This window comes from Anthonomus grandis, chromosome 9, assembly GCF_022605725.1.
Source record: "Anthonomus grandis grandis chromosome 9, icAntGran1.3, whole genome shotgun sequence".
Taxonomy (NCBI): domain Eukaryota; kingdom Metazoa; phylum Arthropoda; class Insecta; order Coleoptera; family Curculionidae; genus Anthonomus; species Anthonomus grandis.
Genome location: NC_065554.1, coordinates 7,023,514 through 7,036,757, shown reverse-complemented (window position 1 = coordinate 7,036,757; position 13,244 = coordinate 7,023,514). Strand labels below are relative to the sequence as shown.

The following is a 13,244-nucleotide window of genomic DNA, read 5'->3' as shown; positions in this document are numbered from 1 at the left end:
ATTTTTCATTGTTTTCCAAAATAATATGTATGAATAACAGCTGCTTTCGTCATTAATATGTAATCTAATAATACAGTTTGTTAATTTAAATTTAATATAATTATATAAAATATGTATATTAATAAATATTTAATACAAAAACAGTGCTATTAGATTGGATATTATGAACAAAAAAAGGTCATTTTTTAAAAGAATTTCTTACTAGGCAAATGTTTGAAGTGAGTGGGGGGGGGGGGGTTAAGGGTTGTGTTGATAAAAACTATATTTTTGCAGAAAATATATATTCAATATTTAATTTAGTAACACTTTATTTAAATTTGATATAATTTTATATATAAATATTTAGTATAAAAACAACGTTATTAGATTGGATAATATGAATGAAAAGCAGTGATTTTTCAGAATAGAAATCCCGTGTCAGTTTTTTTAAATGTTGAAGTTTTCTCCCTTTTGTAAATTTTGTCAACAGGATCGTTTATAATATACGTATATTTTACAGTTTATTGAATACACCTTAACCTTATACGGTTGATAAATATACCAAAACCAATAATTAACTAAAAAATATTGAATAAATATATATTTAACGATATTAATTTATGGTGAAGAAACACTTGGGTATAAACTTTTGAAAAGGATACTGTTTTATATAATACTATCTATTGTAAATTTTTAAAATTTTATAATTAGTAATTATTATAGTGAAAAGTATTTTTTCAATTTTATCCCGTTAAAGTAAGTTCTTCTTAGCTTGATTCAGACAAACATATAGTTTTTTTATATATTTAATAATATACTTAAAAGATCGTAAGAATGACTTACTTTACTTACTATAATTTTTTATTACAATTTAATTTATTTGATAACTACAATATTCTGCTTACTTCATTTACATATTGCTCTTTTTAACTGTTGAAACTCTATTAGTTCTGATTGCATCCTAAAGCTTCGATTAAAGTGTACGAGTAAAGCAACATGTCATTTTGTTATTATATCACATTCTACAGGTGCCTAAAGCTCAACTGCCTTTAGGTGTATAAACAGATTTTCCGACGGAAAATTCGCGTCGACATTGTACCGGCGACTTACTAATGATGTAAATATTGTGCGGAGAACAAGCATTTGTGACGGGTATTTATTGTGTTTGGATAAGCAGATTTAGGTGATGTTTACCAAGAGATTTATAGCTATATACATGAGAATTCCCGGTGTCTCATCAGCGGCGTATTAATGAGTCTATGTATTATATTGAGGCAATGATTAATTTGTAAGAGATTAAACGTAGTAATAAGAAAAAAATTTAAGTAGTTTGTTTTTAAAATAATTGCAATTTTATCTATTTTTTTTCTAGCGTAAATGCGTAAGCTTTTTGCAACAAAGAAATTATTGCAATGCAAATATTTAACTACACCGTTCACAAATATTATTGGACACATACGAAAATCAATCTCGGATGCCTATCTTGGAGGCACTATCTTGACATATGGTATTAAGTCGTTGGAAAGTCATAAGAAAAATTTTTATTTAGTTCTTTTATAACGATTATTAAAAATGCAATACTGTATCACACTCCTACTGTCTGGAAAATTTACATGTAAACGGTTATCCTTATGTTTTGCTTAATAAATCAACCTTTAGCATCTTAGGATATTCTTTAAACTATTTGTCCAACTCTTCTTTGTTTAAATACGCTCGTAGTTTTAATAAATTTCAACAAAAACAATGTCATTTAAATGCCATTTAAGAGATTCTACGTAATTTTACAAGGAAAGGTACTGTCCTCATTTTCCTATTTGTTGGTATATTCATTAGGTTTAGTATAATAATTGGCAAAATACTTACGTTTGATGATGTTAAAGCATCTAAAACAAAATATAAAAAATATATGTATATATATATATATGTATTATCGTTTTCTCGACCGTAGTGCGACACAAATATTTTGGGCATTCCTTCTGGGTATTCCTTTTTGGGTTTTTGATATCAATTTAATAAAATTCTGTTATCGTTAGAACGAATAACAAACGTATCTAAAAATGGAACTCCGTGTTTGTTATTTTTTGTTTCCATCGTAAATTGTATATGTTTATCTATGAAGTTAAATATATTTAAGGTATTTATAAGTTCATTCTTTGGCACTGCCGTTATTAAATTATCAACACACTTATAAAAAATGGCAATTGAAAACAGAGCTTTTTGCAAATTTCACTTAAAATGTAATCCATTACAATTTGAGCTGAAATAGGGCTCATTGGCGATCCCATTGGAGTTCCAAATATCTGTTTACTCATCAATATTTGCTTTTCAAGAGAATATAACTTTTGTTTCTTATATCCCGAAAAAAATGTTCTTCTATTCTCTAGCATGCACCATGATTCAGCCATTGATGTTACAACTGGTAAAAATAAAAAACCTGATATCGTAACTTTCTACAATGAGACAAAATCTGGTATTGAGGTTGTAGATAAACTTTGTGCCACTTATTCGGTGTCTAGAAACACTAACCGCTGGCCGATGACAGTTTTTTATTCAATTTTAAATGTAGGGGCCATAAATGCATATGTAATTTACAAAGGTAATCGAAATCCTATAATAGCTCACAGAAGACATTTTATAAAAACACTAGCTTTAGAACTGACAAAAGATCATATAAAAAACAGATCACAAATTGCAAGTTTACCAGATCTAAAGAAAAGAATTTGTGAAATTGCTACCGAGGCGGAACCGGTTGGAGGGGAAGGGACGAGTAAGAAGTCCAGAATGGAGGCTTCTGGTACCCGGAAAAGGTGTTACATTTGCGGTCGGCAAAAAATCATATGACTAAATATACCTGTATAAAGTGTGAAAATTTAATTTGCCTAGAACATGCAAACTACACCTGCCACTCCTGCAATTAAAAAAATTATTGATTAAATTTTTTTAAATTTTATATTATTTTATTATGTTACTCATCGATTACTTTGCAATTTTAATTATTATCTTGAGTTAAAAACGGTTTATTTTTAACTCAAGATAATCAATTTTATGTCTCTGTTAGCTTGACATTTTATATTATTTGATTTTGTGTTCAATATTGAAATACATTTATATAAATTAAACCCGGTTTAGTTCGTGAATATTTCATTATATATCTTTAATATCATATAATATGTATCATAATATTTCATATTTAATATCTTTGTTTAATGTAAAATAAATATTTACAGTAATTTTGGACTTTTTTTTCGATAATAGAAGAGGCAATAACATGTTAGTTACACAACACACACGCAAAAAGAAGTAAGTGAACTGTTTAATGCCAAATACCCAAACCATTCTATTTCTCAGTCAACAATTAGTAGAATAGAGCACAAATTCATAACTTCAGGTCATGCTAGGTATTTGCCAAGATCTCTGATTGATTTCAAGATTTCTGAAACAGTATACCTTTTATAACTAACCTCGTATCTAATATTCTTATTGTGAAATTTATTATCAGCGAAAAAAATACAGTCCTATTGTTTAGGAAATGTTATGATAAGAAGTAATATCTTGTACAGGCTAGGAACTGTGTAGTTTCATTTTATCTTATTATAATTGTAACCGTTAAGATGTAACGTTAACTACTAATAGTCCTTTTTTTAAATGTATATGTCTCTTAATGTAAAATTTTAATTTCCACATTGTAAGTACTTTATGACTTTAATTTATTTTCGTTTTAATAATGATGTTATTTTAATTCTTAGACCATTTGGACATTTTTAAAGCGTGTATTATTTTCCTTTGTCTTTTAGTTAGTCGGTCAAGGTATATCGGTCTATTTAAATTTATAAATAATTTTTTTCTATTTTAATTAAGGAAGCTCTACCTATATATTATATATTTAATATATATATTAAAGTAATCAATTGTATTGAAAAAATTGCATGTATTTTTCAATCAGGTATTCATTATATACCGTTATGACAAATCCTGCATATTAAACACTGATAATACTGGAGGTATGTAGTTTAAAGTACAATGAAGTACAAAATATAATTTTATACCTACCATACTTTTGTAACTTATTTTTTTCAATTTTTGTAGATAAGAACGAACATATTTATGTTTTTGTAGTCATTGTTATTTTAAGAAGAAAACCAAAAATTGTAGTTTTTTAAATCTTAGAGGTATTTTATAAATGTAAATACCATTGGTAAAATATTCATAACAAATGTGTCAAAGAGAAATCTATTCTTCTAAATTCCAGCTGTATAAAAAAGATAAACGCCTCTTCTGCAATAAATTACCAATCCCATATAACAGATTTACACACAGACCCTTTCACACCAATAGGATCAAAATCAATAATCAGACTTTAGCGGCTATTGTGTATCATTCTATCATACTTAGGGGCAGCATGTTTCCACAGTGGCCTAACGTAGCCCTGCTGAGTCTAGACATCTCCGAAGCTATCTCCAACGGCTTAAATAAATAGCTCGTGTTGAGATGAATCTCTTCCGCCTTGTCGGGCGTTAGCTGCTTTTAACGTACAGCTATTGTTTGCTCTGCTGCTCTCGTTCGTTCGACTGCATCTAGAGATACTACTTCTGGACAGCAGAGCTTAACTGGACATTTATATGTTACGCTTTTAAATTTTCTTTTTTAATCTTATAAGGTAATTTTTTTGCTTTTTTTAACTTTTAGAATATAGTATGGAATATTTATACATAGAAAAATTAAATGATCACGTTAGTTTATATACATGTAAGTAAATTAAAAAAAAAATAGTTTGTAATTTTTTTTTGTGGCAGAAGGTCAATTTAATCATATAGCCAGTTGCATTCTTGTATGTTATATTAAAAATATTAATAATATCCTATTTTATTACTTCAGTTTAATCCAAAAACCTTTATTCATCTTTTAAATAGTTGTCTCATAAAACATTTTAATTTGCTTCAATCTACAATCACCGTGCAATTAAATATTGATACAGTTTTATCTATTTTAAATATTTTAACATAAATGAGACAAGGGCACACTCTTCACGCCACTAGGGTCTATCAAGGCAACTTTTTAATAACAAGACAACAAGACAAGGAAGTAGGCCACGGATAGATATACAATGAGGACGCGCAAGTTCGAACATATTCATTTAAAGTTCAGGGGTGTCTTTGAAAAAAAAAACACTCGGATAGGTCGATGCGATTTTTTTGATAATGAAATCATGTATACAGGGTGAACCAACAATAAGAAACGACCAACAACTTTTTTAAATGGAAACGCCTATTTTTTATTCGATTTTTGAATTTTGCATAGAATTTTAGGTTTATTTTGTATGCCATGTCTTATACCTAATACAGTGAAAGTTAGTTATAGCGACGGTGAAGGGACCACGAAAATTACGTCGCTATATCCGACCTTTGTTATATACGACCTGCGTTTTTTTCTAGCAAATTAATAAAAGATAGACTTTATGATAGCCATAAGAAATAAAATTCGCTATCCAATTTGTTTAAAACAATTTATTAACCACTAATTTACAAATTCACAACATTTAACAGATACATATGTATGTATGTAGTACCTACACCTTCTTCAGTTTTAAGACTTGAAATAATCTGTGATTTTACTCTGTTTCTTTGTTCGAGTATCATAATAGATGAATTCAGTTTTTTTTCTCTAAATTATTAAAATGGTTTACCAATATTTTTTCCGATGAATAGTTATGCAAAACAAACTTTTTAATAGTATTAGTGGCTTGAAGAGCTTCTGCTGCAAATGGAGGATGAAATTCTGCTCCTTCTGAACCCTTATCTTCGCTTTCCTCTTTGTTCTGAGAAAAGGATAAGATCGAAGTCGTCTACAATTTGTTCTTCACGTAGATTGTCGCATACTTCCAAACTATTTTCTGCATGTAAGAACTCGGTCCATTAATCATCTGACAATGCAGCAGACTTTTCTATTACAGCCAGCGGAACCTCATCTTCCTCTTCAAAATTAACATTAATTAATTTAGCCAGTAGAATGTCATCTTCTTCATCAAAGCTATCATTTCAAACATCCTCACTTTCTATGAAGCCTCCATGTCTAAAACAGTTGGTAATTGTTTTTGATGAAACTCTATCCCATGCTTTAGCGATCATTGATACTGCATCTAAAAGACTAATACAACACTCTTTGCCTTGTTCAGCATTTTCTATGATTTTCATTAAGTGAAACTTTTTAAAATGCACTTTTAATAAGCGAATAATCCCTTGGTCGATTGGCTGCAGAACAGAGGTAGTGTTTGCTGGCAAAAACTCGAGTTTTATGTTTTTTAAATTATCAATTTTCGGATGAGCGGAACAGTTGTCTACTAAAAGTAAAATTTTTTTCTTGGTCTTCACCAACTTTGCATGCCATTCACGAACAATACTGACAAATAAATTAGAAGTCATCCAGGCCTTTTTGTTGGACTTGTACACGACAGGTAATGTCTTGATATGTTTGAAACATCGTAGATTTCTCGACGTGCCGTTCACAATATGTTTAGGTTTATCCGATCCTGTCATATTGGTAGCAACTAAGACTGTAATTCGTTCCTTTGATAATTTTCCGCTGGTACAAGTTTCACCCTTGACTTTTAATATCTTATCTGGGGTCAGTTTATAAAAATGTCTTGTCTCGTCGGCATTATATATTTTGTCATCCTTATATCCTTTTCGTATTTCAGGCCAGACAGTTGTTAACTAGTTTTCACGTACTCCTTGAGGCACACTGGCAGCTTCGCCACTTATTTTCCCAAACACTATTTTATGTCTTTGACGAAAACGCTTAATCCAATTTTCAGAACATTTAAAGTCCACTTTACCCATAATTCTTCCAAAATCATTTGCTTTTGCCTGTAATATTGGACCGCTTATAAGAGTTCCACGACTTCGCTGACTTTTAAACCACTTTAGTAAGGCTTGATCGATATTTGGGTGTTGAGATAATTTGCGTTTTTTCTTGCCCAATAAATTTTTGTTGAACGCTTCTTTAATTTTATCCTTGTTCTTCAAAATTGTGGATACACTTGAGTGAGATAAATCAAATTCAGTAGCTACAGTAGCATTACTTTCACCAGATTCAAGTCTTGCGATAATAAGACCTTTTTCTTCAATTGAAAGAACTTTTCTTTTCTTTGACACCGAAGCCATTGTACAATGTTTGTAATTACAAAAACACAATCAAAACAAGGTAAAACAACAATAAAAAGCAACATCAACCCTTTGTAGGAACTGTTAATCCACGCTGGACTGGAATAAACTACGCACAATACGCTTACGTCTATCATGCAGATGTTCAGAAATAGGGTATTCCCCGAAAACAACTCCTGTATTTTACCGCGGCGAGTCGTTGCTCGTCGGTTGTCGCAGTAACTGGACTAAAAAATCCAAATTCAGCGAAATGAAGTCGTTAAAAGCGACTTCGTCACTATAACCGACGACGCTATAGCCGGACTTCTTTACTATTGAAAATATAGAAATCCAACCAAGATACGGGCGTTTGGTCGTTATATGCGACATTTCGTTATAAGCGACGTCGTTATTGGCGACTTTCACTGTACTAACATTATTAATAAATTTGCAACTGTTTGGGTCATTTGAGCATATTCAAACATGTTTTTTTATAGTTTTTTAACAGGTATATTTGATTGTTGACACCTTGTCACTATTTAATCTCCTGAACCGTCCCACGCTTCCAGAAAACAAACAATTAGACATTTTGCTCGATTTGCAAAAAAATCCACATAAATCCCACAGATCAGTCGGTTAGTAAATTATGTGTTCTAAAATATTTGCATAGGAATAAATGGCATCCATATAAAATTTAATTAATTCTTATTGAAAATGATCATATCCGCAGAATAGAGTTTTGCAAAATAATAATGATGAGATTTTTATGATGATGGTGAGAGACATTTTTAGGTAAGATTGTTTTTTCCGACAAGGCAAGTGTTTTTTTAAATGGTTTTGTAAATAGGCAAAATTTTCGTTATTGGGCACCAGAAAATCCACACTGGAGTATGGAAAGTCACACACAATTTCCCAAGAACTTAAACGTATGGGCAGGAATTGTGGACATGTCGTTTATGGGTCCCTTTTTTATTGAGGGCGTACTAACCTCTGAAAAATATTAAGAGTTCCTTCAAAATCAGATAGTACCTAGTTTATTTACACTTTATCCAAATGGTGAAAACCCATTTATACCGGCAGATTCGATATGGTTCCAACAGGATGGCGCCTCCTCCCACACTATTCGCGAACAGTACGAGATGATACCTTTCCAAAATTTTTCCAAATAGATGGATTGGAAGGGGGGGTTTTATGGAATAGCCAGCAAGCTTGCCAGACTTAATCCCATTGGATTTTTAAAAGAAAAAGTTTGTTTTGATAAACCTGAAAATTTAGAAGAATTAAAAAATAGAATTAGAGCCGAAATACAACAAATCCGACCTCAAACAATAAGTAAAGTATTACAAGAATTTGAATATCGCCTTGGTTACTGTCAGGGAGTTAATGTTCAACAATTTGAACATTTATTTTAGTTTTTTGGTTTTGTTTTTTTTTCATAACCTGTTCCAAAAATTCATGGTTATTTATAAAAAATTTTTATCGCAAATTTCTTTATAAATATTGAGATTAGGTATAGGATATGGTATGCAAAATATACTTAAAATTTTATACGGAAAATAAATAAAGTCGTGACAAAATATAAAAATTAACGTATCCGAGCATTTTTTTTCGAACAGACCCCTAAATTTTAAAAGAATATGTTCCAAATTGCGCGTTGTCACTGTATACAATAACATATATGAATAAAAAGGAAGGTTATTAGAGTTCAAAATATAATTTAACCTAAAACTAAATACTAAGATTTATACTTTTTAAATCATTATATAAACACGTACATTTTCTTGCATTATTAAAAAAGTAAATGTATGATATCAAAAGGACATTTTATACCTTTGCGATAATTTGTACGATTCATAAATAATACCTGGATTGCTTGTATATATTTTTTATATTTAAAAAATATTTAATTCAGGTTAAGCATTAATTCATTATTAACTGAGAGATAAGCTGAATAACCGGCATGTCTAAATTTCATTCTAATTATAGTAGTTATAAATCGCCTGGACACATTTGGGTATTTATACGAACCGACCGACAAGTACCAACCGACAATAATTTATAAAAGATTGCCTACGAACAGTTTTCTAAATATCATTCCATTTAGTAAATAATATATGTTTTATTATTGCTGTCACATCACTAGATCCAAGTGAGTTTAATATAAGGACTTCACAACTAATACTATCTTTTACTAGGTGATCAGCAACTTTATTTTCTGTGATGCCGGTATGAACCTTCACCCAAAAAAATGTAATGCTTTATTCCACCATATTAATACGACGAGTAAGTTTTAAAAATGTTTTATATGATTGGATCAACTCAACGATTATGAGCACTATCTTTTCTTAATAGATTGTAGCACAGACTTTAAATCTGACAAAATAACAAAACTCTTTTTGTCATTATATCACAGTATAAAATTAAGTGCTTCTCTAATCGTGAAGCCATTGTCACCTGAAATAATACTGAAATTTGTATATAATTTATATTGACATTTTATGTTTAAAGAAGAAATGTCAAATGCCGCTCCATTGCCTTCTGCCTTTATAAGTAATGATTTGTGAGTTAAGATTGTTTGTTTTATTGTATGTTTAGTTTTCTATGAAGTCAGGATATTTGAGTGAAATTTTTTGTAGAGATGCAAAATAGTCAAAAGATGAAAAATCAAATGGAGTTAGAGTATCTAATATAGGATAAATGTCTCGATAGACCGCGCTTAATGTAGGAGAGTTTTTTTTTTAAATTCAAAAATACCTAGCATATTAAAGTAGAAGAAAAGTTATTCAGATACAAATTTCTTTATTAACTTCAATAATTTTATAAATTTACAATAGTAAAAATCCTTAAATAGTTTGGAATAAATTCAGTAGTTAATATACCTTTTTTTTTCAAAACAATCCTTTGTATATTATATAGTATTATATATATATTATATAGTAATATATTATGTTATATAGTATATCCGAAAAATAAGATATGACGCCATCGACGATTTTTTTAAATAGTAACCCTAATTTTTTATTGCGTATTTTAAAAGGGTATCAAATTATACAAAGCTGCAGTTTTTCAAGTTTATACAGTTAACTATTTTCAGGATAATTAAAATAAAAAAAAATATATTTAATATAAATTATAAAATCTGTTTTACTCAATTTTTTTTTTAACAAATGGTTTAAAGGTATTTGAAAATCGTTTTAACTGTTTTTAACGATTCATGTAGAAATAGATATACAGTGTCTCTTAGAATTAAAATACATAGTATATATAGGGTTAACAATGTTTTTTTTAATGGCTCTCATTACTTACTGCTAAAGAGTATATCGAGTTATATAAAACTGCCAAATGTTAGGTTTTTTATGATCTCTATGATAATTGAAACACCTTATTTTTAAGAAAAACATAAATTTACTTAACTTTTTTTCCTTTAATAAGTGTTTACAATGTAGTTCATTTATTATTTGGCAATTCCCTAAACGTACTTGAAATTCGTTTTGAACCTTTTTTATAACTTTTGAAGAAATTATTCTACACTCATGCCTTATTCTGTTTTTCAATTAGGCAAGATTTGCGGGATTGGACACAAACTTTGGATTTCAAATATCCCCATAGGAAAAAAACTAAAGATCATGAAGTCATGGTGGCCATTCAAAAACTCTTTTTCTACCAATCCATCTGCCTGGAAATATTGTATCAAGATGATATTCGAACAGGACGTGTATTAGATTTTATTAGTCACTTTAAACATATATTGACTCCGTTTAATTATAAGTAATTTTTTCAGCATTAAGACATTTAACCTCCTTTATAGCTTCATAGTGCGTGTACGCCAATGACTTTTAAATAATACTTTTAAAATCCTATTTTGCAATATCTGCTTTTATTTAAATCAATCTAAACCCTACAAAGGGAAAAGATATCTGAAATTTGACGGGAAAAATGAATTATAAATATACTTCTTGCTCTTAAATGCTAAATAGTCTCGAACTCTCTATATTGCACCTAGCATTGGAAGAATTTTTCAAGTTTCCATCTATAATAAGTTCCAAATATTTAGTGTGTATTTTTATGGACCTTAAGAAAATTTATTTTTTTGTTTAAAAAATAAAAAAAAAATTATCGACCTCGATTAGTTATTTATTGTGAAATTTGGATCAAGCAGTATTTTCTGAATTTCTTAAGATTCATGAAATAATTTCTTGTATTTTGTCAATGGCTTTTGTAAGCATTTTCAATATAGTCTACTTAAAAAAATTAATACGTCAATGGTTGACTTTAAAAAAATATTTTTGAAAACTTCATTACTTTCAAAGTGAGTTGTGCAACGTCAATAATGGCAGGAAGTAATAACAAAAAATGTCGGTCCTATAAAAGAATACAATCCAACAATCAGTTGGATTATTTAAAAAAAAAGAATTGAAAATTAGTTTGACCCAAATTGGGAGATCTTGCAGACCATTTAATATTGCCAGTATTACAATTAAGGCGGTTAGGAAAAGTATTTGTTATATTTTTTTTAATCTAATCGCATTATGAGCAGAACAGCCATCTTGTTGACTGAATAGACTGATCCCAGGTCAATATCAGGGAGGAGTTGAACGGTGAGAAGAACTTGATGTTGTAGCAACTCAAGGTATTTTTCGGCGTTTAAAGTACTATCAATGAAAATGGCTCAATAATATGCTCGCCCAAAATCCGAGCCCAAACATTCAATTTTTGAAGTTACTGAGGTCGGATCAGACAATCGGAATCCGCCGTGCCGCTTATCCACCAGAAAGTAAGCGAGAAGCGGTATTGCCATTTATGATATCTCTGTGTAGTCTCTAATCGCCAATCTGTATATAAGTAATTTTTTATTTATGTCATCCTCTTTTTCTTCTTTTCGTTTTTTTTTTTTTTTTTAATATAAAAATATTACTGGCTGCTTATATAAATTGATAAGATTTTTTCAACAGAGCAATAGAAACTAGCAACATTTGTTACAAATATTATTTCTAAAATTTAACCAATATTACTTAACTTTACTAAAAAATAGATCTTATTTTTTTTTTAAAACCGTGCCCCATAGAAAAAAAGCGAAAGCAAATTTTCTAGATAAAGAACTAGGAGAAAGCCTGTTACTTTTTTGTGTAATAATATCCAATTTAAATAGCTTACGTAACCCACTGACAGGATTTTAAAAATTTGATATACAAGAGAACTTGCTCAGGATATAATACCATAAGATATTTTTTCTTATTTTAATTTAAAGTACATGCTTCTTAATTTTTCTGCAAAATTAAAAAAGATACCCTGTGTATATAGTAAATGCTATTTGTATAAATTATTAGTCTTTCTATTGAGATATTTTCCATAATAATAAAATACAGTTATCCCTTTAAGGATGTGGGCTACTTGAAGTAAACATACAGCGTCGTTTACGTCATTTCGCTAATTTTCCTGGATACACCCCGCATACAAACTTGTTACAAACATGTCTGCGTTTGCGAATAACGATGTACAAAATTACAACGTCAAGCATTATAAATTGCAATCAGAAGTGTCTACGCTTACGAACGTTATTTACATACATCGTTAGTATGTTACTGAAACTCCTAACTACGATTCCTTTGAAATATTTGTGTACGGCTGGGATTTAACTGAATTTAGTCGTAAATTTTAAAAGTTTGGGGTTATATTATTGTTATTTTAAACTTTAATTAAAGCTTTTTTAATACTTTAAAAAGCTAGCTTTTTTAGATATATAGAATATCGTAATTAAAAATATAGCATTTACTTAAAATAAGGAAAATCTATGGGTATCGATTGTATATTCGCAAAAAGTCTTATTTTTTTCATATGTTGTTATTGTCATCTAAAGTGTTATGTATTATATTACGTTTATGTTGACTACTAGGAATTGCCAACGAAGTACTGGATATACAATGCGATGTAACTGATATTGAGTGCGTATATCATATTTGAAAATAATCCGATTCCAAAGACCGTGCAGTAATGGTTCGCTTTTTTTAAACATCAAAGTCCTTGGCTATAAAAAAATGCAGGAACTCATTCATACATAACCTATGAAGACTTAACTAGCAATAGGTTCCAGTTTTTAGTAACAGGAAAGCAAAAAATATGAGCCAA

General features: G+C 29.5%; 1 long non-coding RNA gene across 4 annotated transcripts in view; it reads left to right on the top strand.

Moving 5' to 3' along the window:
- Positions 1–3,578: 3,578 nt before the first annotated feature.
- Positions 3,579–13,244, top strand: part of LOC126740365 (uncharacterized) — a 144,181-nt gene continuing 134,515 nt past the window's right edge. For all 4 annotated transcript variants that reach the window (XR_007661884.1, XR_007661881.1, XR_007661882.1 and 1 more), the window contains exon 1: positions 3,579–3,664. This is a non-coding gene — a long non-coding RNA (uncharacterized LOC126740365). The remainder of the gene's footprint in view (positions 3,665–13,244) is intronic.